This window comes from Schistocerca serialis, chromosome 4, assembly GCF_023864345.2.
Source record: "Schistocerca serialis cubense isolate TAMUIC-IGC-003099 chromosome 4, iqSchSeri2.2, whole genome shotgun sequence".
Lineage (NCBI taxonomy): Eukaryota > Metazoa > Arthropoda > Insecta > Orthoptera > Acrididae > Schistocerca > Schistocerca serialis.
Genome location: NC_064641.1, coordinates 890,842,580 through 890,866,386, shown reverse-complemented (window position 1 = coordinate 890,866,386; position 23,807 = coordinate 890,842,580). Strand labels below are relative to the sequence as shown.

Sequence of the window (23,807 nt, the reverse complement as noted above, 5' to 3'; positions counted from 1 at the left end):
GAGGAGAGGCCTCGATGTCGGTCTCTGAAGCCTGGCACGAAGTCGGCGTTCCAAAACATCCCACAGGTATTCTATAGGATTCAGGTTAGGACTCTATGCAGGCCAGTCCCTTACTGGGATGTTCTTCTCCTGTAACCACTCCGCCACAGGCCGTGCATTATAAACAGGTGCTCGATCGTCTTGAAAGATGCAATCGCCCGCCCTGAATTGCTCTCGACAGTGGAAAGCAAGAAGAGACATCAATGTAGGCCTGTGCTGTGATAGCGCCACGCAAAACAACAAGGGCTGCAAACCCTCGCCATGAAAAACAAGACCACACCGTAACACCACCGCCTCCGAATTTTTACTGTTGGCACTACACACGGTGGTAGATGACGTTCACCGGACATTCGCCATACGCACACCCTGCAATCGGATCGCCACATTGTGTACCGTGATTCGTCACTCCACACAACGTTTTTCCACTGTTCAATCGTCCAATGTTAACGCTCCTTACACCAAGCGAGGCGTCGTTTGGCAATTACCGCGTGCTGTGGGGCTTACGAGCAGCCGCTCGACCATGAAATCCAAGTTTTCTCACCTCCCACCTAACTGTCATAGCACTTGCAGTGGATCCTGATACAGTTTGAAATTCCTATGTGATGGTCTTCAACTGTCGGCAGCCTCTGTCAGTCAACAGACGAGGTCGGTCTGTACGATTTTGTGCTGTACGTGTCCTTTCTCATTTCCACTTCACTATCACATCGGAAACAGTGGACCTAGGGATGTTTAGGAGTGTGGAAATCTCGCGTACAGACGTATGACACAGTGGCACCCGATCACCTGACAACGTTCGAAGTCCGTGAGTTCCAGGGAGGGCCCCATTCTGCTCTCCCACGATGCCTAATTACTACTGAGGTCGTTGATATAGATTAACTGGCAGTAGGTGGCATCACAATGCACATAATATGAAAAACGTATGTTTCTCGTGGTGTCCGGATGCTTTTGATCACGTAGTACAACTTGCAGAGAGTTACCTGTTAGACTTTAAACGAAACAGATATAGAAGTTGTTAAACAAGAACAAAAAGTTCAAAGTAGATTTTCATGAGTCCCACATCCGACATCAAAGCATTTTGAAATTCTCTCGAAAACGCTACGTGTCTTCAAGACTTCTCAATTTTCTTTTTCACGAAGGCAGCTTCAGCGGGTAGAACAGTAGACTCCAGCTTTAGAGGTCCTGTGTTCTTCCTTCGATAACGGCAAGAATTTTTTCTCGTTTCGACCCGTCGAGGACACCTGTAGGACCACAGAACCTACTATCAAATGAGCACTATGGGTGTTTCCAGGGGCTAAATGGAAGCCGTGGCGATGGGCACACCGCCCTCACCCTACTACTGCCGCAGCGATGAAGGGTTGTACTCTACCACAGCCCTTAAAAATAAAATTAAAATTGGACTAAATTCTTCTGCATTCCTCTGTTGATCGCAGCACCTGTTGTGGAGCTGCCGCCAGAAAACGTCAGCATGTGAATCAAAAGAGCTCCGTAGTCAACAGCGGCGCAGAGCTGGTCTTAAGAATTCTCGAGGCCGCCACAATTATTCATCACACATAGAGTATTTTCGAGCCAGTAAGCCAGTCATCTCTTCGAGGATGTCAACTTCATAGTGATGTTGAAGACAGAAAGAAATTTTTGATTATTTGCAGGAAAACTTATATTTAAGACAACAAGAGTTTAAAGTTTAACTTCTGTTTTCCTTTTCATCATTTATCGTTATGCAACAGCTCTTGTTGGCCAGGCGATCAAGAGCTGTTGCATAACGATTTGATTCACGGATCCAGTTATATGGCTCCTTCCGTGTACAGCGATTTTACGACTATGACGTGTAGGGCCTGAGGATGGCATCGATATAATGCCGAAACTGGTAGCACATAAGAAGTTCATAAAATACATTTCTACAATACATACGGCTGTTGGTAAATTACTGCATCAAGAAATATAAAAATATCGGCTGCACGATGTAAATATACTTCCGGTTTTAGAGTTGTATATTTTTGATTTATTATTAGATATTCTATACATCAACACCCATCTTATCCCTCTTAAGCAAGAATTGAAAGGAAAACGATGCACATTCACGCTTGGCGATAACCACTTTGCCAACAATGGTAACTGCAGGTAAGTGGGGCACTAACAGGTGTCTGATGGATCCGTCGTTCCATTACGTCACATACCGGATTTGTCTGAAACGCATCATGTCAACTTCTGTTTCTTCATTTCTGCCAGCGCCAGCGACCTAGCAGTTGTAGCGTCAAAATTGCGCGGTGGAGTTAAACGTTGCAGTTTCTGTTGGTAGCGCCGAGCACCGATTACGTCAGCATCTCCCCTCACACGTCTGCGCCCACCGCAAAGACCAGTCTTGTCATTCAGAGTTTTGTTCATCATTTTCAGCAATCGTTTTCGAAGCATGCTGATGTGAAGAAATAGCACACTAGTTACGCTAAAAATTGTTTTTTAACGCAGGTGGTACGCTATTTCTTCACATCGTAAATCTTGTTGTTCCTTTCACACCGCCACTGCCCCTTCCCCCCAATCCAGTGCAGTTGGACTTCTTTTTTGTGCCCCTCCAATGGCTTCACACAGCCAAAGAGAAATTCTGCACACGATGAAACTTCAAAAAGTGGTACGACTCCTTCACACAGTGACAGTAAAATTATGTTCCACTACACCTTCAAAAGAAATATTTAAAATATTTACCGAAACCTGCGAAAAGATATAAGGTCGGTATTCGATATTTTCATTTCAGTATCGATATACCGGTGGGCAAATTGTCGCCTATACGGGGTGGTCCATTGATAGTGACGGAGCCAAATATCTCACGAAATAAGTGTCAAACGAAAAAACTACAAAGAACGAAACTCGTCTAGCTTGATGGGGGAAACCAGATGGCGCTATGGCTGGCCCGCTCCTTCACATAGTGAAAGTAAAATTATGTTCCACTACACCTTCAAAAGAAAAATTTCAATATTTACCGAAACCTACGAAAAGATATAAGGAGGAGGAGGAGATTAGTGTTGAACGTCCCGTCGACAACGAGGTCATTAGAGACGGAGCGCAAGCTCGGGTGAGGGAAGGATGGGGAATAAATTCGGCCGAGCCTTTTCAAAGGAACCATCCCGGCATTTGCCTGAAGCGATTTAGGGAAATCACGGAAAACCTAAATCAGGATGGCCGGAGACGGGATTGAACCGTCGTCCTCCCGAATGCGAGTCCAGTGTGCTAACCACTGCGCCACCTCGCTCGGTTAGATATAAGGTCGGTACTCGATATTGTCATTTCAGTATCGATATACCGGTGGGCAAATTGTCGCCTATACAGAGTGGTCCATTGATAGTGACGGGGCGAAATATCTCACGAAATAAGTGTCAAACGAAAAAACTGCAAAACCAGATGGCGCTATGGTTGGCCCGCTGGATGGCGCTGCCATAAGTCAAAAGGATAGCAACCGCGTTTTTTTAAATAGGAGCCCCCATTTTTTATTACATATTCGTGTAGTACGTAAAGAAATATGTTTTAGTTGGACCACTTTTTTCGCTTTGTGATAGATGGCGCTGTAATAGTCACAAGCGTATAAGTACGTGATACCACGTAACATTCCGTCAGTGCGGACGGTATTTGCTTCGTGATACATTACCAGTCTTAAAATGGACCATTTACCAATTGCAGAAAAGGTCGATATCGTGTTGATGTATGGCTATTGTCATCAAAATGCCCAATGGGCTTGTGCTATGTATGCTGCTCGGTATCCTGGACGACATCATCCAAGTGTCCGGACCGTTCGCCGGATAGTTATGTTATTTAAGAAAACAGGAAGTGTTCAGCCACATGTGGAACGCCACCCACGACCTGCAACAAATGATGATGCCCAAACAGGTGCTTTAGCTGCTGTCGCGGCTAATCAAATGGCTCTGAGCACTATGGGAGTCAACATCTGAGGTCATTAGTCCCGTAGAACTTAGAACTACTTAAACCTAACTAACCTAAGGACATCACACACATCCATGCCCGAGACAGGATTCGAACCTGCGACCGTAGCGGTCGCGCGGTTCCAGACTGAAGCGCCTAGAACCGCTCCGCCACCGCAGCTAATCCGCACATCAGTAGTAGACAAATTGCGCGAGAATCGGGAATCTCAAAAACGTCGGTGCTGAGAATGCTACATCAACATCGATTGCACCTGTACCATATTTCTATGCACCAGGAATTGCATTGTGACGACTTTGAACGTCGTGTACAGTTCTAACACTCGGCACAAGAGAAATTACCTGACGATGACAGATTTTTCGCACGCGTTCTATTTAGCGACGAAGCGTCATTCACCAACAGAGGTAACGTAAACCGGCATAATATGCACTATTGGGCAACGGAAAATCCACGATGGCTGCGACAAGTGAAACATAGCGACCTTGGCGGGTTAATGTATAGTGCGGCATTATGGGAGGAAGAGTAATTGGCCCCCATTCTATCGATGGCAATGTAAATGGTACAATGTAAGCTGATCTGCTACGTAATATTCTACCGATGTTACTACAAGATGTTTCACTGCACGACAGAATGGCGATGTACTTCCAACATGATGGATGTCCAGCACATAGCTCGCGTGCGGTTGAAGAGGTATTGAATAGCATATTTGATGACAGGTGGATTGGTCGTCGATGCACCATACGATGGCCCGCACGTTCACCGGATCTGACGTCCCCGGATTTCTTTCTGTGGGGAAAGTTGAAGGATATTTGCTATCGTGATCCACCGACAACTCCTGACAACATGCGTCAGAGCATTGTCAACGCGTGTGCGAACATTACGGAAGGCGAACTACTCGCTGTTGAGAGGAACGTCGTTACACGCATTGCCAAATGCATTGAGATTTACGGACATCATTTTGAGCATTTATAGCATTAATGTGGTACTGAGAGGTAATGACGCTGTAACAGCATGCGTTCCCAGAAATGATAAGTTCACTAAGGTACATGTATCACATTGGAATAACCGAAATAAAATGTTCAAACGTACCTACGTTCTGTATTTTAATTCAAAAAACCTACCTGTTACCAATTGTTCTTCTAAAAGTGGTCCAACTAAAATATTCATGTATATATGGTTCTCGGGCGAGACGTCGGATGTCATAGTGAAAACTCCACAATATTTCATCAGCGCAACTGGCCGACATCTTCAGGTGCGACGAACACACTGCTAAGGCGACGACGACGCACATGACGGAGGGCTGAACCCTCAGCTGGGGACGAAGTTCTAGCGCTTTATGCGCTTCACCTTCTTAAATGATGTGGTGAGAATGTGGGGTGACATGGCGGGAGTTGTTGTTACTTGACTTTTGTGCTGGATAATGCTAAGGCAGGACAGAACCCCCTATTTATGCCAGTCTTAGGCAGGAAGTGCGCATGTGTGGAGGCGCCAAATTCGATGGCCAATAGCGACGATATCAACCGATAGCTGGAAGGACAGCAACGCCACCTACAGGGTGAAGAACCAAAGACTTCGGCGCACGCGCGAAGGCTGCCGCCGCTGCTCTGCGCTGCCATCGGCCGCCCCAGCGACCTCTGTCGGAAGCCGCAAGCAAAAATGTGCGTCCACGTAGGCGCGTTGATTATCCTCCCGTTGTCAACAGAATAGTTATGTTGCTGGCGAATCGTCATCCGTCTTATGACCAATAGTACTCCTCTCTGATCGAAGCGACTTCAATATGGCCAGTGCTGGATCCCAAGCTGTACTAAGCTGACAGCCCGTGTCTCTGTTTACAAGATTCGTCGAGCTACGTATTTCCACTGCTTCCTTAACAACGCTGTCCCAGTACGAACTCGTCGATGCGAGAATTTTGGTATGTTGATAATTCATAGAATGGCCTGTACTGAGACAATGCTCGGCCACTGCAGACTTTTCTGGTTGCTCCAGACGAGTGTAGTGTCGGTGTTGAGTACATCTCTCTTCTATAGTGTGACAAGTTTGTCCGATGTACGACATGCCGCAGCTACAAAACATTCATATTTCTTGGCTACGAAGTCTTTCGCGACGTATTTCTTGAGTAAAAATCTCTCGGTGTACATGCCGCGTCAGTTCAGGATAAAACTCCAAGCTTTCGACCACTACCTCCATGGTCGTCGTCAGGGCTAAAACTGACTGTCGTGAACTAGCGAGGTTCGCCGCTGTCACCAGCAATAGCGAATTTTTTCGTGGATGACTTTGAAGAACGAGCCCTGAGCAGTGCTCACCTCCGCCCATCATGCTTCTGCAGATACGTCGACGATACTTTTTTAATCTGGCCACACGGCAGCGACACGCTGCAGCAGTTCGTCGAACATCTGAATGGTGTACATCCAAACATAAAATTTACGTTGGAGGTAGAGAAGGAAGGGAAGTTACCTTTCTTAGATGTGTTGGTAGAGCGAAAGCCGGATGTACGACTGGGCCATTCTGTGTACAGGAAGCCAACCCATACAGACTTATATCTGCATAGCCATAGCTTCCATCATCCGTCTCAGAAGAGAGCTATGCTGAATACTTTAGTACACAGAGCCACGACTATTTCCGACAACGACCACCTCGGTCCCGAGATTTGACGACTGTTTTCAAGAGGAATGGTTATTCTGCCGGTGAAATTAAATCAGTATTGTCCAAGAAAGTAAGACACGATGCCGGCCACATACAAGAAGAGGACCAACACATAGCGCGGCTTCCTTTTTGCGGTGCTACAACGAGCAAGATAGCCAGAGTCCTGAAGAGGTAAGGAATAAAACCAGTTTTCCGACCACCTAGGAAAATTAAGGAAATGTTGAGATCAGTCAAAGATAGTCTCGGCTTAAGAGTGCCGGGAATTTATACTATTCCTTGCGAATGCGGCAAAAATTACGTGGGCCAGTCTGTAAGAACCGTTGCCGACCGCTGCATCGAGCACCAGCGCCACCTGAAATACAGGTATTTGGAAAAATCAGCGGTGGCTGAACATAGCCTGCTTAACAAGCATAAGATTTTATTTGAAGAAACCAGAGTCATAGCCCACGCATCGAATTACTGGGACTCTGTGATCCGGGAAGCAGTCGAAATTAGAGTTAGCGATAATAACTTTAATAGAGACAACGGCTATGCACTTAGCAACACTTGGAAGAGTGCACTGGATAAAGAAAAATCGCAGAGAAAAACTTCTCGCACTTTACCTCCTGATTCGCAGCTAATATCCGTTTGACCTATGGCAGCGCCATCTAGCTGGCCAACAATAGCGCCATCTGGTTTCCCCCTTCAAGCTAGACAAGTTTCGTTCTTTGAAGTTTTTTCGTTTGATGCTTGTTTCGTGAGATATTTGGCCCGGTCACGATCAATCGGCCATCCTGTATATTTAGATACGATTTGGGAAAAATATCGACATTTTTTCGTAGGATATCCTGCGAGAGAAGTGCACGCTGCACGGTACGTACAACTTTGGGCCTTCAGGCCTGGGACTGCCTGTGTCGGTGGGAAGGCAGAGTGGGCGCGCCGCGCCAGCAGCTCTCTGGTGCCCGGTGGCTGGCGGCTGTGCTACCGGCAGCCTAGGGCGCCGCTGGGCGTTGCCGGACACGCCGGCGCGCCGATGCCATCTGCCGCGCCACCGGCGCTCGTTTGTCGCCGCCTTATCGCTACCTGCGGCCCTGTTCCCTCGCTTTACGGCGCGCCCTTCACGGTGCCACCGTCTCCGGGAGCGGGCAGGCGGGCCCCGCTATCGTCTCTGTCGACCGATCCCCATTGTCAGTCGGTGTTCCTCTCGCAGCCGCACAGACGCACGCCGCTTCGAGATTAATGGACGCCACGGAGGAGCCGGCCATCAGTTAGCGCGCCGATCGCTGCGGCCAGCGAGGCGAGTACAAACGAAAACAAACGCCTCCGCTGCCGGGACACGGAACTGATGATGTGACGATAGTGGCAGGATGGATGGCCCGTGTAGCTTACCGACAAATAGCCGACTGAGAGACGCACAGTCTGAGCCGGGATTTCGGAACATTTTAGGGTGACTGACACCTCTGAGAGCGCTATTTGTGTATCGTCTTACCTCGGGAACGTTTTATCCGGGTATTATGGAATTAGCTACAGGGAAACGATACGTGTTTTTGGTGTTAACGGATTTCTGACGTCAGTTATGAGTTCTGAGGTTATGGGCTACCGTTGTGGGACATAAGCGACTGGAGACTCTCCTTCTACTTCTACTTTTACATGATTTCTCTGCAATTCACATTTAAGTGCTTGGCAGAGGGTTCATCGAACCACAATCATACTATCTCTCTAGAATGAGATTTTCACTCTGCAGCGGAGTGTGCGCTGATATGAAACTTCCTGGCAGATTAAACCTGTGTGCCCGACCGAGACTCGAACTCGGGACCTTTCATATCAGCGCACACTCCGCTGCAGAGTGAAAATCTCATTCTGGAAACATCCCCCAGGCTGTGGCTAAGCCATGTCTCCGCAATATCCTTTCTTTCAGGAGTGCTAGTTCTGCAAGGTTCGCAGGAGAGCTTCTGTAAAGTTTGGAAGGTAGGAGACGAGGTACTGACAGAAGTAAAGCTGTGAGTACCGGGTGTGAGTCGTGCTTCGGTAGCTCAGTTGGTAGAGCACTTGCCCGCGAAAGGCAAAGGTCCCGAGTTCGAGTCTCGGTCGGGCACACTGTTTTAATCTGCCAGGAAGTTTCATACTATCTCTCTACCATTCCACTCCTGAACAGCGAGCGGGAAAAACGAACACCTAAACCTTTCTGTTCGACCTCTCATTTCTCTTATTTTATTTTGATGATCATTCCTACCTATGTAGGTTGGGCTCAACAAAATATTTTCGCATTCGGAAGAGAAAGTTGGTGACTGAAATTTCCTAAATAGATCTCTCCGCGACGAAAGACGTCTTTGCTTTAATGACTTCCATCCCAACTCGCGTATCATATCTGCCACACTCTCTCCCCTATTACGTGATAATACAAAACGAGCTGCCCTTTTTTGTACCCTTTCGATGTCCTCCGTCAATCCCACCTGGTAAGGATCCCACACCGCGCAGCAATATTCTAACAGAGGACGAACGAGTGTAGTGTAAGCTGTCTCTTTAGTGGACTTATTGCATCTTCTAAGTGTCCTGCCAACGAAACGCAACCTTTGGCTCGCCCTTCCCACAATATTATCTATGTGGTCTTTCCAACTGAAGTTGTTCGTAATTTTAACACCCAGGTACTTAGTTGAATTGACAGCCTTGAGAATTGTACTAGTTATCGAGTAATTGAATTCCAACGGATTTCTTCTGGGACTCATGTGGATCACCTCACACTTTCCGTTATTTAGCGTCAACTGCCACCTGCCACACTATACAGCAATCTTTCCTAAATCGCTTTGCAACTGATACTGGTCTTCGGATGACCTAACTAGACGGTAAATTACAGCATCATCTGCGAACAACCTAAGAGAACTGCCAGATTGTCACCCAGGTCATTTATATAGATCAGGAACAGCAGAGGTCCCAGGACGCTTCCCTCCTCGTATTTAGACTTCTACCAACAGCTTCTTTCTTCGCCCTACCGAGCGAGGTGGCGCAGCGGTTAGACGCTGGACTCGCATTCGGGAGGACGACGGTTCAATCCCGCGTCCGGCCATCCTGATTTAGGTTTTCCGTGATTTCCCTAAATCGCTCCAGGCAAATGCCGGGATGGTTCCTTTCAAAGGGCACGGCCGACTTCCTTCCCCGTCCTTCCCTAATCCGATGAGACCAATGACCTCGCTGTCTGGTCTCCTTCCCCGAAACAACCAACCAACTATCTTCGCCTTGCGCTTGTCGCGAATGATAGAAAATCAAGTTAAAAAGCTAGTAAGATGTACGCTTGGAAATTCTTGCTACCAGCAAGGCAGACTTGACTGGACCCAGCTTATGTGTAATGTTGACTCTGCTAACAAGAGCAGACTATGCCGCATCTCGAGGCTCGAGAGCCATCGCAAGACGCAACCCTTGGACAGCGGCGTACGGCCTGTTCGTCTCATAGGCCACACGTGCTAAATGGTTCAAATGGCTCTGAGCACTATGGGACTTAACTGCTGTGGTCATCAGTCCCCTAGAACTTAGAACTACTTAAACCTAACTAACCTAAGGACATCACACACATCCATGCCCGAGGCAGGATTCGAACCTGCGACCGTAGCGGTCACGCGGTTCCAGACTGTAGCGCCTAGAACCGCACGGCCACTCCGGCCGGTCCTCACGTGCTACCGCATGACACACACGCAATGCTCAAGAGTACTGGAAACTTCTAGAACAAGTGGTGCCGGGTGCACTACCGCTATAAAAAGCACTCACTCCGTCTTCAGGCCGACCGGGACCATCCGACCGCCGTGTCATCCTGTGGATGATGCGGATAGGAGGGGCGTGGGGTAAGCACTCCGCTCTCCCAGTCGTTATGATGGTATTCTTGACCGAAGCCGCTACTATTCGGCCGAGTAGCTACTTAATTGGTATCACGAGGCTGAGTGCACCCCGAAAAATGGCAACAGCGCATGGCGGCCTGGATGGTCACCCATCCAAGTGCCGGCCACGCCCGACAGACTTCGGTGATCTCACGGGAATCGGTGTATCCACTGCGGCAAGACCGTTGCCGCTATAAAAACGCTAGCCGCCATATTGTTGAGATGGTGATGGGAGAGATGGCAGTGATGGAGCAGCAATTCAGTCGGTCGGATATGGTTTAGCTGGAGTTCTGATGCTGTGAGATCGCAGTGCAGCGCTGCGAAACTACGGGGAGGATTAGACTTATTTCCATGTAGTCAACACTTAGTCCGGCTCGCCTCTGCTATATTGAGACTTAAACTCAGAGGACTATGAGAAGCTACACTACTACCAAGAAGGCAGTTAGTAGACTTTGTATATAGAACTGTTTATGAAACGGATGTGCCACGGGTGCTTCCAGTGTATATATCCTCATGCACTGATTTATGATTGCATCCAGTGTACCGTGAGATCCCAGCCGAATTCTGTATTTTAACTCACCCTACAGCCCTCTTTTCAGTGGAGCAGGTGCAGAGAAGGCAGCCCACGACCACGAGACTTCTTTGACGTGGATCCTTGCAGTCCTTCCATTCCCTCTCAAGACTCGTCAGTGTAACACGACAGGCTTCTCCATCACTTTGTATCTTTTGAGTAGTATTGTTCACTCAGTTACAGTATGATGTCAGTTAATAAATTCATTTTCGCGAACAATCGTTGAACCAGTTTGGTGCGCAAGTAAGTTACTCAATTAGTGGTCCTATACTTTTGTGTTGTATTTGCACTCTTATCTATTTCTTAGTTTTACCTATCGCGATACAACTTGCTGTGTGTCATTTCCTATGTAGATGGGCTGACCATTTTATAGATAGGTCGTTAGTGTGATACTTTATCCTTCCACGTAAACAGTATGGCCAACGGCCTTGCCGCAGCGGTAACACCGGTTCCTGTCAGATCACAGAAGTTAAGCGCTGTTGGGCTGGGCCAGCACTTGGATGGGTGACCATCCGGTCTGCCGAGGGCTGTTGGCAAGTGGGGTGCACTCACCCCTTGTGAGGCAAACTGAGGAGCTACTTGATTGAGAAGTAGCGGCTCCAGTCTCGGAAACTGACGTACGGCCGGGAGAGCGGTGTGCTGACCACATGCCCCTCTGTCTCCGCATCCCGTGACGCCTCTGAGCTGAGGATGACACGGCGGCCGGTCAGTATCGTTGGGCCTTCATGGCCTGTTCGGGAGGAATTTAGTTTAGTTTTAGTAAATAGTATGACGTTGTCGGCTGAGATTTTGGAGGACTCCCCTTAGTTAAACCGAGTTTTAGGTCCTTGTTTGTTTCACTATCGTGTTGCCCACTTGTTCAGTGATGTAAGGGACATTGTCATATCGTTTTACTTCCATTTGTTATATAATGTATGCTCTCAAGGTATTTTTTGAGTATTCTTCGCGTGTCTTTGCATACGGTTTTTAACTTAATGTGTTTGTCTGCACTTGGATTTTGCCTCAGGTTGCATTTTTGATACCGTGACAACTAATTATCTCACCAGTACGGGTAATACTTTATAGATTATAACGTGAGACTTTACTTCGAATGAGGACAGGTCCTCATATACAAGCGTTTTTCTCATGTAGAGGAATTATGTAGGATTTCCATATTTTAAAAAAAAATTGACAAGATTTGTTCGGCGGAGCTTCTAATAGCATGTTCTCAATTTTCGGTATTTTTAATGTTTGCGATGTTCTCTTAAAAATCAGTGATGTTAAAATAATTTCAAGACTAACAAGTATGTACACACATTTTATTCTGTTGTGCTGTATGTAGGCAGGGATTTGTCGCAATGCTGCCACTTTGATTTTGCAGTTATAAGTGTTTTCATTGTTACCCGTCACTCGTCACTCCAAAGAAATCGAACTGCACGCACAGGTTTCATTGAAATAGAAAAATCTGAGGCGCGTTAGTGGCCGTGCGGTTTGAGGCGTCCTGTCACGGACTGCGCGGCCCCTCCCGCCGGTGGTTCGAGTCCTCCCTCGGGCATGGCTGTGTGTGTTCTTCTTAGCACAAGCTAGTTTAAGTGGTGTGTAAGTCTAGAGAGCGATGACCTAAACAGTTTGGTCGCTTAGAAATTCACACACATTTGAACGTTTTTGAGAAAAAGCCGGTATGTTTTCAGGAGGTGATGCCCCACAGCTTGTAAATATTCTCTGCACGACTCTCCTTGGGGTTTGACAGCTGAAAAACACGTGGCGGGCTGCCATAACCTGCAATTGACAGCCAAAGCATTCGAGCTAACTGGTCTTCAACTTGTCACATGGAAGGCCATCGGGCTCCGCATCCAGATAGTAATAAGAGATAAATGTATTGGCCTATGTATGCCTACGTATGGCTTCCTGTCGAACGGTTCGATGATGGCGCTGACCAGAAAACATCGACCGTGGACCCCATCAAGAAAACGCGGTGTATCTATCAGGCTCTCGGAATGGATTGCGGGCGCACTAATAAAGATACCGAAAGATGTCTGCTACAGTTTTATTTTAATTTAAGCACTAGTTACTGCATAATACGTGACCAAAAACGCACGACAGAACTACATCTTTGTTTCAAAGTCCGACATTTTATTATTTTGTCAAATTTCAAAAAATCTATGCCAATGCTCTGTGTGCAATATCTTATAGATTACGAAAATTGTTATTTGATTTCAGGTAAGATTTGCAGACTGCACGACTTTCTTCAAGGACACAGAGCAATTTTAACTCCACGAAGAGGGGACTTAAAGATGATTGAATTTCTCAAGTAAATCTGAAAACGTTATCCAGATTGTCCATGTTATACTCACGAAGTAATAAGTGCTATCGACATGGAATGTCAAATTGATTCCATATTTTTAGATTTGTAGACGGCTTTCGACACCGTTCCTCACAAGCGTCTTCTAACCAAACTGCGTGCCTACGGAGTATCGCCTCAGTTGTGGGACTGGATTCGTGATTTCCTGTCAGGTAGGTCACAGTTCGTAGTAATAGACGGAAAGTCATCGAGTAAAACGGAAGTAATATCCGGCGTTCCCCAAGGAAGTGTAATAGGTCCTCTATCGTCCTTGATCTATATTATCGACATAGGAGACAATCTGAGTAGCCGTCTTAGATTGTTTACAGATGGTGCTGTCATTCACCGTCTTGTAAAGTCATTAGATGATCAAAACGCCTTGCAAAATGGGTTAGATAAGATATTTGTATGGTGCGAAAAGTGGCAACTGACCCTGAATAAAGAAAACTGTGAAGTTAATCACATGAGTACTAAAAGAAATCAGCTAAATTTCGATTACGCGATAAGTCACACAAATCTAAGGGCTGTAAATTCAACTAAATACTTAGGGTTTACAATTACAAATAACCTAAATTGGAACGATCACATAGATAACATTGTGGATAGTGCAAACCAAAGACCGCGATTCACTGGCAGAACACTTAGAAGGTGCAACAGGTCTGCTAAAGAGACTGCTTACACCACGCTTGTCCGCCTTATTCTGGAGTACTGCTGTGCGGTGTGGGATCCGCATCAGGTGGGACTGACGAATGACATCGAAAAAGTACAAAGAAGGGCAGCTCGTTTTGTATTATCACGAAATAGGGGAGATAATGTCATAGACATGATACGTGAATTGGAGTGGCAATCATTAAAACAAAGGCGTTTTTCGTTGCGACAGGATCTTCTCATGAAATTTCAATCACTAGTTTTCTCCTCCGATTGCGAAAACATTCTGTTGGCACCCATCTACATACGGAGGAATGATCATCACGATAAAATTAGAGGAATAAGGGCTCGCACGGAAAAATTTAAGTGCTCGTTTTTCCCGCGTGTCGTTCGAGACTGGAACGGCAGAGAGACGGCATGAAAGTGGTTCATTGAACCCTCTGCCAGGCACTTTATTGTGAATAGCACAGTAATCGCGTAGATGTAGGTGTAGAAGAAGGAATAAATTATGTATGTTGTGTCTAGACAAGACAGCCTAGACACAATGAGAGGAAGCCGAAAGGCACGCGCTTAAACTCACGCAGGCTGGCGTGAGGTCTGAAACAGGATACGTAATGAATGCTATAAAGAAAAGTACGTAGCTTCTGGAATACTTAACTTTAATCCACAATTGGTGAACGTTGGTCTTGTTGATACAGTATTATCATCTCAATATAACTTGGTGATGGCGCCTTGCTAGGTCGTAGCAATTGACTTAGCTGAAGGCAATGCTAACTATCTTCTCGGCAAATGAGAGAGTCTTCGTCAGTGTAGCATCGCCAGCAAAGTCGGCTGTACAACTGGGGCGAGTGCTAGTACGTCTCTCTAGACCTGCCGTGTGGCGGCGCTCGATCTGCTATCACTGACAGTGGCGACACGTGGGTCCGACGTATACTACCGGACCGCGGCCGATTTAAAGGCTACCACCTAGCAAGTGTGGTGTCTGACGGTGACACCACAATGTGCAAAAAGATTTACATTGATTGCTTCATTAGTTTTTACAAAAAAAGAAGATCGTGAAGGTCGCTAATACACTCATGTTCAGAAGAAGCAGAAGGCCTTGAATGACTAGAGATACGACATTCATATTCACAGATGATGTACATTAGTATGTTCCGCAGAAATGATTAGCATTTGAACCATGTCGGCTCGCGGTTCACGGTCCACATCGATATCGCGGCGCAACACGACCTAGCGGTAAAATGTGCCGGCGTCTCTCGTTGTCGGTATAAACCTAAGGTGACTTGAACAGAGGTACAGTATGCCTCGCAGACGTACGCGCGGACAGTGCCGTCAAATCAGTGAGATCGAATGAGGGCGCATTACTGGAATGAGGTAATGCGATGCATCCATCGGGCAAACTGCTGCTCCTGTGGAACTGTTTCGGCAGTACAACGGGTGTGTACAGTGTGGTTCACGGAAGGCTGTAGAAAAAGACGAGCTGGGTCAGGTTGCACCACACAGACCGCTCCCGTAGAAGATCAGCATCTCATCCGAATGCCACAGAAGGGCAGATCTGAGTCCACCTCGGCTCTGGCGCGACACTGGAACAGTGCAACACAGCGTACACATAGTGGTTTCCGAAGAATCCAGATTCTGTTTTTTGAAAATGATTGCCGCGTATTGATTCGCCGCAGAGAGGCGCGGAGGAATCAGTGCCTGGATTCGCACAATATGAAGATGGTATTTCTTTCGGACATGTCCGAAAGAACAGGTACCATCGGTGACCATGCAGCTCTCTTAGAATGGAATGATAATTAAATCAAGACCCTAAGCTGTTGACATCAACGAGGACAGTTGAAAACGTGTGTCCCGACAGGAACTCGAACCCGGGATCTCATCCTTACATGGCAGACGCTCTATCCATCTGAGCCACCGAGGGATAGTGCGACAGCAGGTAATTTATCCCTTGCACGCTCCCCGTGAGACCCACATCTTAATGTCCACACACTACATTCGTAGTGCCCCTGCCCATTACACTCATTACTCGCGGAAGATAATGTTACCGAGTCCCGTAAGAGTTCGGGCAATGCGTGTTCATCCAGCACAGAAGAACATGTTCAATGGCCAGTCGGCCTTAACTAAATGAAGATGGTACCTGTTCTTTCGGGCATGTCCTGGCCTTCTTCTTCTGTGCTGGATGCACACGCATTACCCGAACTCATACGGGACTCGGTAAGATTGTCTGCCGCGAGTAATGAGTGTAATGGGCAGGGGCACTACGAATGTAGACCTAGTAGATAGTGTCGGAAGTCCCATGCGGCTTTTCGCGGATGATGCTGTAGTATACAGAGAAGTTGCAGCATTAGAAAATTGTAGCGAAATGCAGGAAGATCTGCAGCGGATAGGCACTTGGTGCAGGGAGTGGCAACTGACCCTTAACATAGACAAATGTAATGTATTGCGAATACATAGAAAGAAGGATCCTTTATTGTATGATTATATGATAGCGGAACAAACACTGGTAGCAGTTACTTCTGTAAAATATGTGGGAGTATGCGTGCGGGACGATTTGAAGTGGAACGATCATATAAAATTAATTGTTGCTAAGGCGGGTACCAGGTTGAGATTCATTGGGAGAGTCCTTAGAAAATGTAGTCCATCAACAAAGGAGGTGGCTTACAAAACACTCGTTCGAGCTATACTTGAGTATTGCTCATCAGTGTGGGATCCGTACCAGATCGGGTTGACGGAGGAGATAGAGAAGATCCAAAGAAGAGCGGCGCGTTTCGTCACAGGGTTATTTGGTAGCCGTGATACCGTTACGGAGATGTTTAATAAACTCAAGTGCCAGACTCTGCAAGAGAGGCGCTCTGCATCGCGGTGTAGCTTGCTGTCCAGGTTTCGAGAGGGTGCGTTTCTGGATGAGGTATCGAAAATATTAATTCCCCCTACTTACACCACGCGAGGAGATCACGAATGTAAAATTAGAGAGGTTCGAGCGCGCACGGAGGCTTTCAGACAGTCGGTCTTCCCGCGAACCATGCGCGACTGGAGCAGAAAAGGGAGGTAATGACAGTGACACGTAAATTGCCCTCCGCCACACACCGTTGGGTGGCTTGCGGAGTATAAGTGTAGATGTAGATGTAGAATGTAGTGTGTGGACATTAAGGTGGGAATGTGGGTCTCACGGGGAGTGTACAGGGGATAAATACCTGCAGTCGCACTATCCCTCGGTGGCTCAGATGCATAGTACGTCTGCCGTGTAAGGAGGAGATTTCGGGTTCGAGTCCCTGTCGGGGCCCACATTTTCGACTGTCCTCGTTGATGTATATCTGTCGACAGCTTGATTTAATTATCGTTGCATTCGCACAAGGCGTACAGTGCAACTCAAGGCCTTATAATGTGGGGTGCTGTTGGGTACAGTCACGTTTGGTGCGTTTCCAGAGCACTGAGACTAGCGGCAGGACTGATGACCTGTGTGACCTACGTGAATGACACCCTGGAGCTCAAAGCCATACATTTTCTGCACACCACCCCAGACGTCATTTTTCAGCAAGACAATGCATAATCACATGTTGATGCACGAACACGTGCGTTGTTGGTGTGAAGGGATGTCAGCCTTTTGTCCTGGCCCGTCGGATCACAAGACTCGTCGCCAATCGAAAATGGGTGGGATGTGGTAAAACGATGGGTGCAACGCTGTGACCGAATGCCAACCACCGCAGATGAACTTTGGAACCAGGTGAATGCAGCATGGGTGGCTATACCAATGGACGCCATTTGCGCCTTATCACTTGTGGAACACGTTAACGCTCTCAGTACCCGCGCAATATTTGTCAATGTCCGCAGGATCCAGTCAATTTCAGCTCTGTTCAAAAATTTATGTCTTGGAAAATATCGAACATATACTTACAAAATTAACCGTATTTTAAGCCCATTTTGTCTTCTTTAATATGCAATTGTGAACAAAACCATGTCTGGTACAACATTGACAAATTATATTATTATGCATGATATTGTTTTCGTAAAATTAAGAAAAAGTCATACAGTTATATGTATAGAGTAAATGAGATCATGAATACATAATAATCACTGATGAATATCGTATTTAAATACAATAGCACTTTCTAATTGGATTGATACCCCATTTTCGTATAAAATATTTTAAAACAGCGTTCTATACATAAAGCCACACAACACTGTTCCCACCAATAACCTGTCTGTTTGCTTTCCCACTTTCTTTCTTTGATTTTGAAGAACAAACATAACATACACGGGAGACATGTTTTTCCTTGTGGGTGGTAAATGTTACAGGAAATGTCTCTGTGTGACTCAGCCTATATGTCCGTTTTGGTTGTTTGGAGCTGTTGGCAAAATTTGTAATAAATCAGATATTATCATTTTCTTGGTCTGAAAGGAACGCTGTAACCAAAATGCATTCAATACTCCTAGTAAGAGCAAATGAAAATACCGTTTCCGACATTATTTTACAGTTCTGTGCCTGAACACATGATATTGCCGTCCCTTTCAAAGAGACCTGTGTCAGCCGAACTATCTTCACTATCTATCTGTAAACAAAATTCAGAAGTCGGCAATTGCTTCATCAGATAAACCACGGCGGGCCATTTCTTGTACACCGAATACCAATAATGAGTTCTATCCGCAGATGAAAACAATGACGCAAAACGAACGAAATATCGTGGAAACAAGACTCACATTCACGCCATCTATTCTCGCAACTAAGAAATAACAGTATAAATATTGTACATCGGCAGTCAGAGATATGAAGGCAAAATGCAGCGCTTTTTAATCAACAAAATACACTGGCCCGTGCAATCTACGGGCTTGGCACCTTTGGAAGAGAGCATGGCCCGTACAATCTACGGGCTTGGCGCTGAGAGAGTTAACAAGGCCCATAGAGGATCCTGTGGCTACTCCGCAACAGGACAGAAGCTAAACCGGAGGGACTGAAATGCTAATCATTTCTGCAGTGTTCTGTTTTTTTTTTCTGAACATGAGTGTATTATAGGCTGACTGAGGAAACTGGACCCTTACAAATTATGTGGTGCATGCTATCGGTCTTACCGCAGATCTGCATTTAGCGCCAAGAGACATCTTTGGTGCTCATTTGACAGCAGCTTGAGTGAATCTGAGACAGCTTTGGAGAGACTGAAACTAGGAAAAGTCCCCGCCCCTATCCAGGACTAAACCCGATACCCCTAGAGCTGGATAGTTGTGTTCTACACGCTGGAACACCACGGCCACGGCCGTGGCTCCCGCCTTACTGCCTCTTAAATGGAATTTTCAACACTTTATCTAGTGTGTTAATTACTATGTGATTTCTTCTACACTACTGGCACTTAAAATTGCTACACCACGAAGCTGACGTGAACCGACAGGAAGAATATGCTGTGATATGCAAATGATTAGCTTTTTAGAGCATTCACACAAGGTTGGCGTCGGTGGCGACACCTACAACGTAGTGACACGAGGAAAGCTCGATTCTCATACACAAACAGCAGTTGACCGGCGTTGCCTGGTGAAACGTTGTTGTGATGCCCCGTGTAACGAGGAGAAGTGCGTACCATCAAGTTTCCGACTTTGATAAAGGTCGTATTGTAGCAAATCGCGACTGCGGTTTATCGTATCGCGACATTGCTGCTCTCGTTAGTCGAGATCCAATGACTGTTAGCACAATATGGAATCGGTGGCTTCAGGGGGGTAATACGGAACGCCGTGCTGGATCCCAACGGCCTCATATCACTAGCAGTCGAAATGGCAGGCATCTTATCCGCATGGCTGTAACGGATCGTGCAGCCACGTCTCGATCCCTGAGTCAAAATATGGGGATGTTTGCAAGACAACAACCATCTGCACGAACAGTTCGACGACTTTAGCAGCAGCATCGACTATCCACCTCGGAGACCATGGCTGCGGTTACCCTTGACGCTGCATCACAGACAGGAGGGCCTGCGATGGTGTACTGAACGAGGAACCTGGGTGCACGAATGGCAAAACGTCATTTTTTCGTATGAATGCAGGTTCTGTTTACAGCTTCACGATAGTCGCATCCGTGTCTGGCGACATCAAGGTGAACGCACATTAGAAGCGTGTATTCGTCATCGCCATACTGGCGTATCACCCAGCGTGATGGTATGGGGTGCCATTGCTTACACGTCTCGGTCACCTCAGGATAATCCACGACCGCATTTTGCAGGTCGTACGGGCCTTGCTGGATACAGAAAATTTTCGACTTCTGCCCTGGCCAGCACATTCTCCAGATCTCTCACCAAATAAAAACATCTGGTCAATGGTGGCCGAGCAACTGGCTCGTCATTTTTCCTCTTGAACTGTGGTATCGTGTTGAAGCTGCATGGGCAGCTGTACCTGTACACACCATCCAAGCTCTGTTTAACTGAATGCCCAGGCGTATCAAGGCCGTTATTACGGCCAGAGGAGGTTGTTCTGGGTACTGATTTCTCAGGATCTATGCACCCAAAATGCGTGGAAATGTAATCACATGTCACTTCTAGTATAATATATTTCTCCAATGAATACCCGTTTATCATCTGCGTTTCTTCTTCGTGTAGCAATTTCAATGGCCAGTTGTGCATATTTTAATTTTTGTCACTGACTGTCGTTTTCTTTCTGCACAGTGACTTGCTGCAGGGCGGTGTGAGACTGCAACGACGCCGCAGTGTTATCTGCTGTGGAGTGGGCAGCTGCCCCAGTGTACAGTTGGTGGCCAGCTGCGGACGTGGCCGGCAGTTGCGGTCGACCAGCTGTCGCTCACACGACGGCGCAGGATGTGGACGCGACACGTGCTGTCTAAACGGCTCTGCTGGCAGTGGCGGGCCGAGGCGCGAGGGAAGCTCTCTGAGCTGCTACCCGGTCTTCTTTGCCCTACCTGTCATAAATGACGGATAACAATCAGTTTAATAAGTCACGCATGCAAAATACTAACGCGAATTCTTTACAGACGAATGGAAAAACTGATAGAAGCCGACCTCGGGGAAGATCAGTTTGGATTCCGTAGAAATATTGGAACACTGACCCTACGACTTATCTTAGAAGCTAGATTAAGGAAAGACAAAAGTACGTTTCTAGCATTTGTAGACTTAGAGAAAGCTTTTGACAATGTTGACTGGAATACTCTCTTTCAAATTAAGAAGGTGGCAGGGGTAAAATATAGGGAGCGAAAGGCTATTTACAATTTGTACAGAAGCCAGATGGCAGTTATAAGAGTCGAGGGGAATGAAAGGGCAGCAGTGGTTGGAAAGGGAGTGAGACAGGGTTGTAGCCTATACTCGATGTTATTCAATCTGTACATTGAGCAAGCAGTAAAGGAAACAAAAGAAAAATTCGAAGTAGGTATTAAAATCCATGGAGAAGAAATAAAAACTTTGAGGTTCGCCTATGACATTGTAATTCTGTCAGAGGCAGCAAAGGAGTTAGAAGAGCAGTTGAACGGAATGGATGGTGTACTGAAAGGAGGATATAAGATGAACATCAACAAAAGCAAAACAAGGATAACGGAATGTAGTCGAATTAAGTCGGGTGATGCTGAGGGAATTAGATTAGGAAATGAGACACTTAAAGTAGTAAAGGAGTTTTGCTATTTGGGGAGCAAAATAACTGATGATGGTCGAAGTAGAGAGGATATAAAATGTATACTGGCAATGGCAAGGAAAGCGTTTCTGAAGAAGAGAAATTTATTAACATCGAGTATAGATTTAAGTTTCAGTAAGCCGTTTCTGAGAGTATTTGTATGGAGTGTAGCCATGTATGGAAGTGAAACATGTACGATAACTAGTTTGGACAAGAAGAGAACAGAAGCTTTCGAAATGTGGTGCAACAGAAGAATGCTGAAGAGGAGGTACTGAATAGGTTTGGGGAGAAGAGAAGTTTGTGGCACAACTTGACAAGAAGAAGGGATCGGTTGGTAGGACATGTTCTGAGGCATCAAGGTATCACCAATTTGGTATTGGAGGGCAGCGTGGAGGGTAAAAATCGGAGAGGGAAACCAAGAGATGAATACACTAGACAGATACAGAAGGATGTAGGTTGCAGTAGGTACTGGGAGATGAAGAATCTTGCACAGGATAGAGTAGCATGGAGAACTGCATCAAACCAGTCTCAGGACTGAAGACCACAACAACAACAACAAAATCGCCTGAATGTCCTGCACTTTCCTCGGCCTTTCCCTTAATCTGCTGCTAATTGTGTTTATTTTCATGGCGGCCCCTCTCTACTTTTGCAAAAAATGGTTCAGATGGCTCTGAGCACTATGGGACTTAACATCTGAGGTCATCAGTCCCCTAGTACTTAGAACTACTTAAACCTAACTAACCTAAGGACATCACACACATCTATGCCCGAGGTGGGATTCGAACCTGCTACCTTAGCAGTCGCGCGGTTCCAGACTGAAACGCCTAGAACCGCTCGGCCACCGCGGCCGGCTTCCACACGACAGTTGCCTGAGTTTGAAACTGATTCACACCACATTGTAAGTGTTGTACGCGTTTGATTTCACGTCTTTTCAGTATTCAATAATTGGTGATGACGAAAATCATTCCGGCCGCCAGAATATGCTGATAGAATAGCTCCATACTTGGTAGTCATACACGATAGCTCGCTCGTAGAAAGATCAGTGCCCAGAGACGGGTAAGTTGCACAAGTCGCACCAAAACCCAAGACAGGTAATAGGAGTAATCCGCTGAATTACATACCCATATCACTAACGTCGATTTGCAGTAGGTGTTGTGGACTGGCAAGACAGCCAATCCACTATGACAGGAAGCCGAAAGGCACGCGTTTAAGCTCACGCGGGCTGGCGTGAGGTCTGGAACAGGACAAGGTCTTGAAACTAGCAAAAAAGGTACGTAGCTTCTGGAATACTTAACTTTAATCCATAATTGGTGAACATCGGTCTGACGGTACATGCATCACAAGATAAATAGCAAATGATAATGGCGCCTTGCTAGGTCGTAGCAAATGACGTAGCTGAAGGCTATGCTAACTATCGTCTCGGCAAATGAGAGCGTATTTTGTCAGTGAACCATCGCTAGCAAAGTCGGCTGTACAACTGGGGCGAGTGCTAGGAAGTCTCTCTAGACCTGCCGTGTGGCGGCGCTCGGTCTGCAATCACTGACAGTGGCGACACGCGGGTCCGACGTATACTAACGGACCGCGGCCGATTTAAAGGCTACCACCTAGCAAGTGTGGCGTCTGGCGGTGACACCACAGTAGGATTTTGGAACATACACTGTGTTCGAAGAATATAAATATTTATCTACAGATAGTCAACATGGATTCAGAAAATATCGTTCTCGTGAAACGCATCTAGTTCTTTATCCTCACGAACTAACAAGTGCTAACGGCAGGGGACGTCAGATTGATTCCATACTTTTAGATTTCCAGAAGGCTTTTGGCGCCGTTCCTGACAAGCTTCAGTTGTGTCACTGGATTCGTGATTCCCTCTCAGAAAGGTCACAGCTCGTAATAACTGACGGGAAGTCACGGAGTAATACAGAAGAAATTCTGCCGTTCCCCGACGAAGTGTTATAGGCCTTCTGTTATTCCTGATGTAAATGAATGATTTAGAAGGCAGTCTCAGCAGTTCTCTTAGATTTTTTCAGATGAAGCTGTTATTTATCGTCATGTAATGTCATCAGTTGATCAAAGCGAATTGCAAAATGATTCGGACAAGATATCTGTATCGTGCAAAAACTATCAATTGACTCCAAATAATGAAAACTTTGTAGTCATATACATGAGCATTAAAAAGTATCTGTTATTTATCTGTTAGACGATAAAACACATAAATCTAAAGGCT

At 46.4% G+C, this 23,807-nt stretch overlaps 1 pseudogene; it reads left to right on the top strand.

The window, feature by feature from the left end:
* Nucleotides 1-11,440: 11,440 nt before the first annotated feature.
* Nucleotides 11,441-11,558, top strand: LOC126476133 (5S ribosomal RNA; annotated as a pseudogene).
* Nucleotides 11,559-23,807: the final 12,249 nt, after the last annotated feature.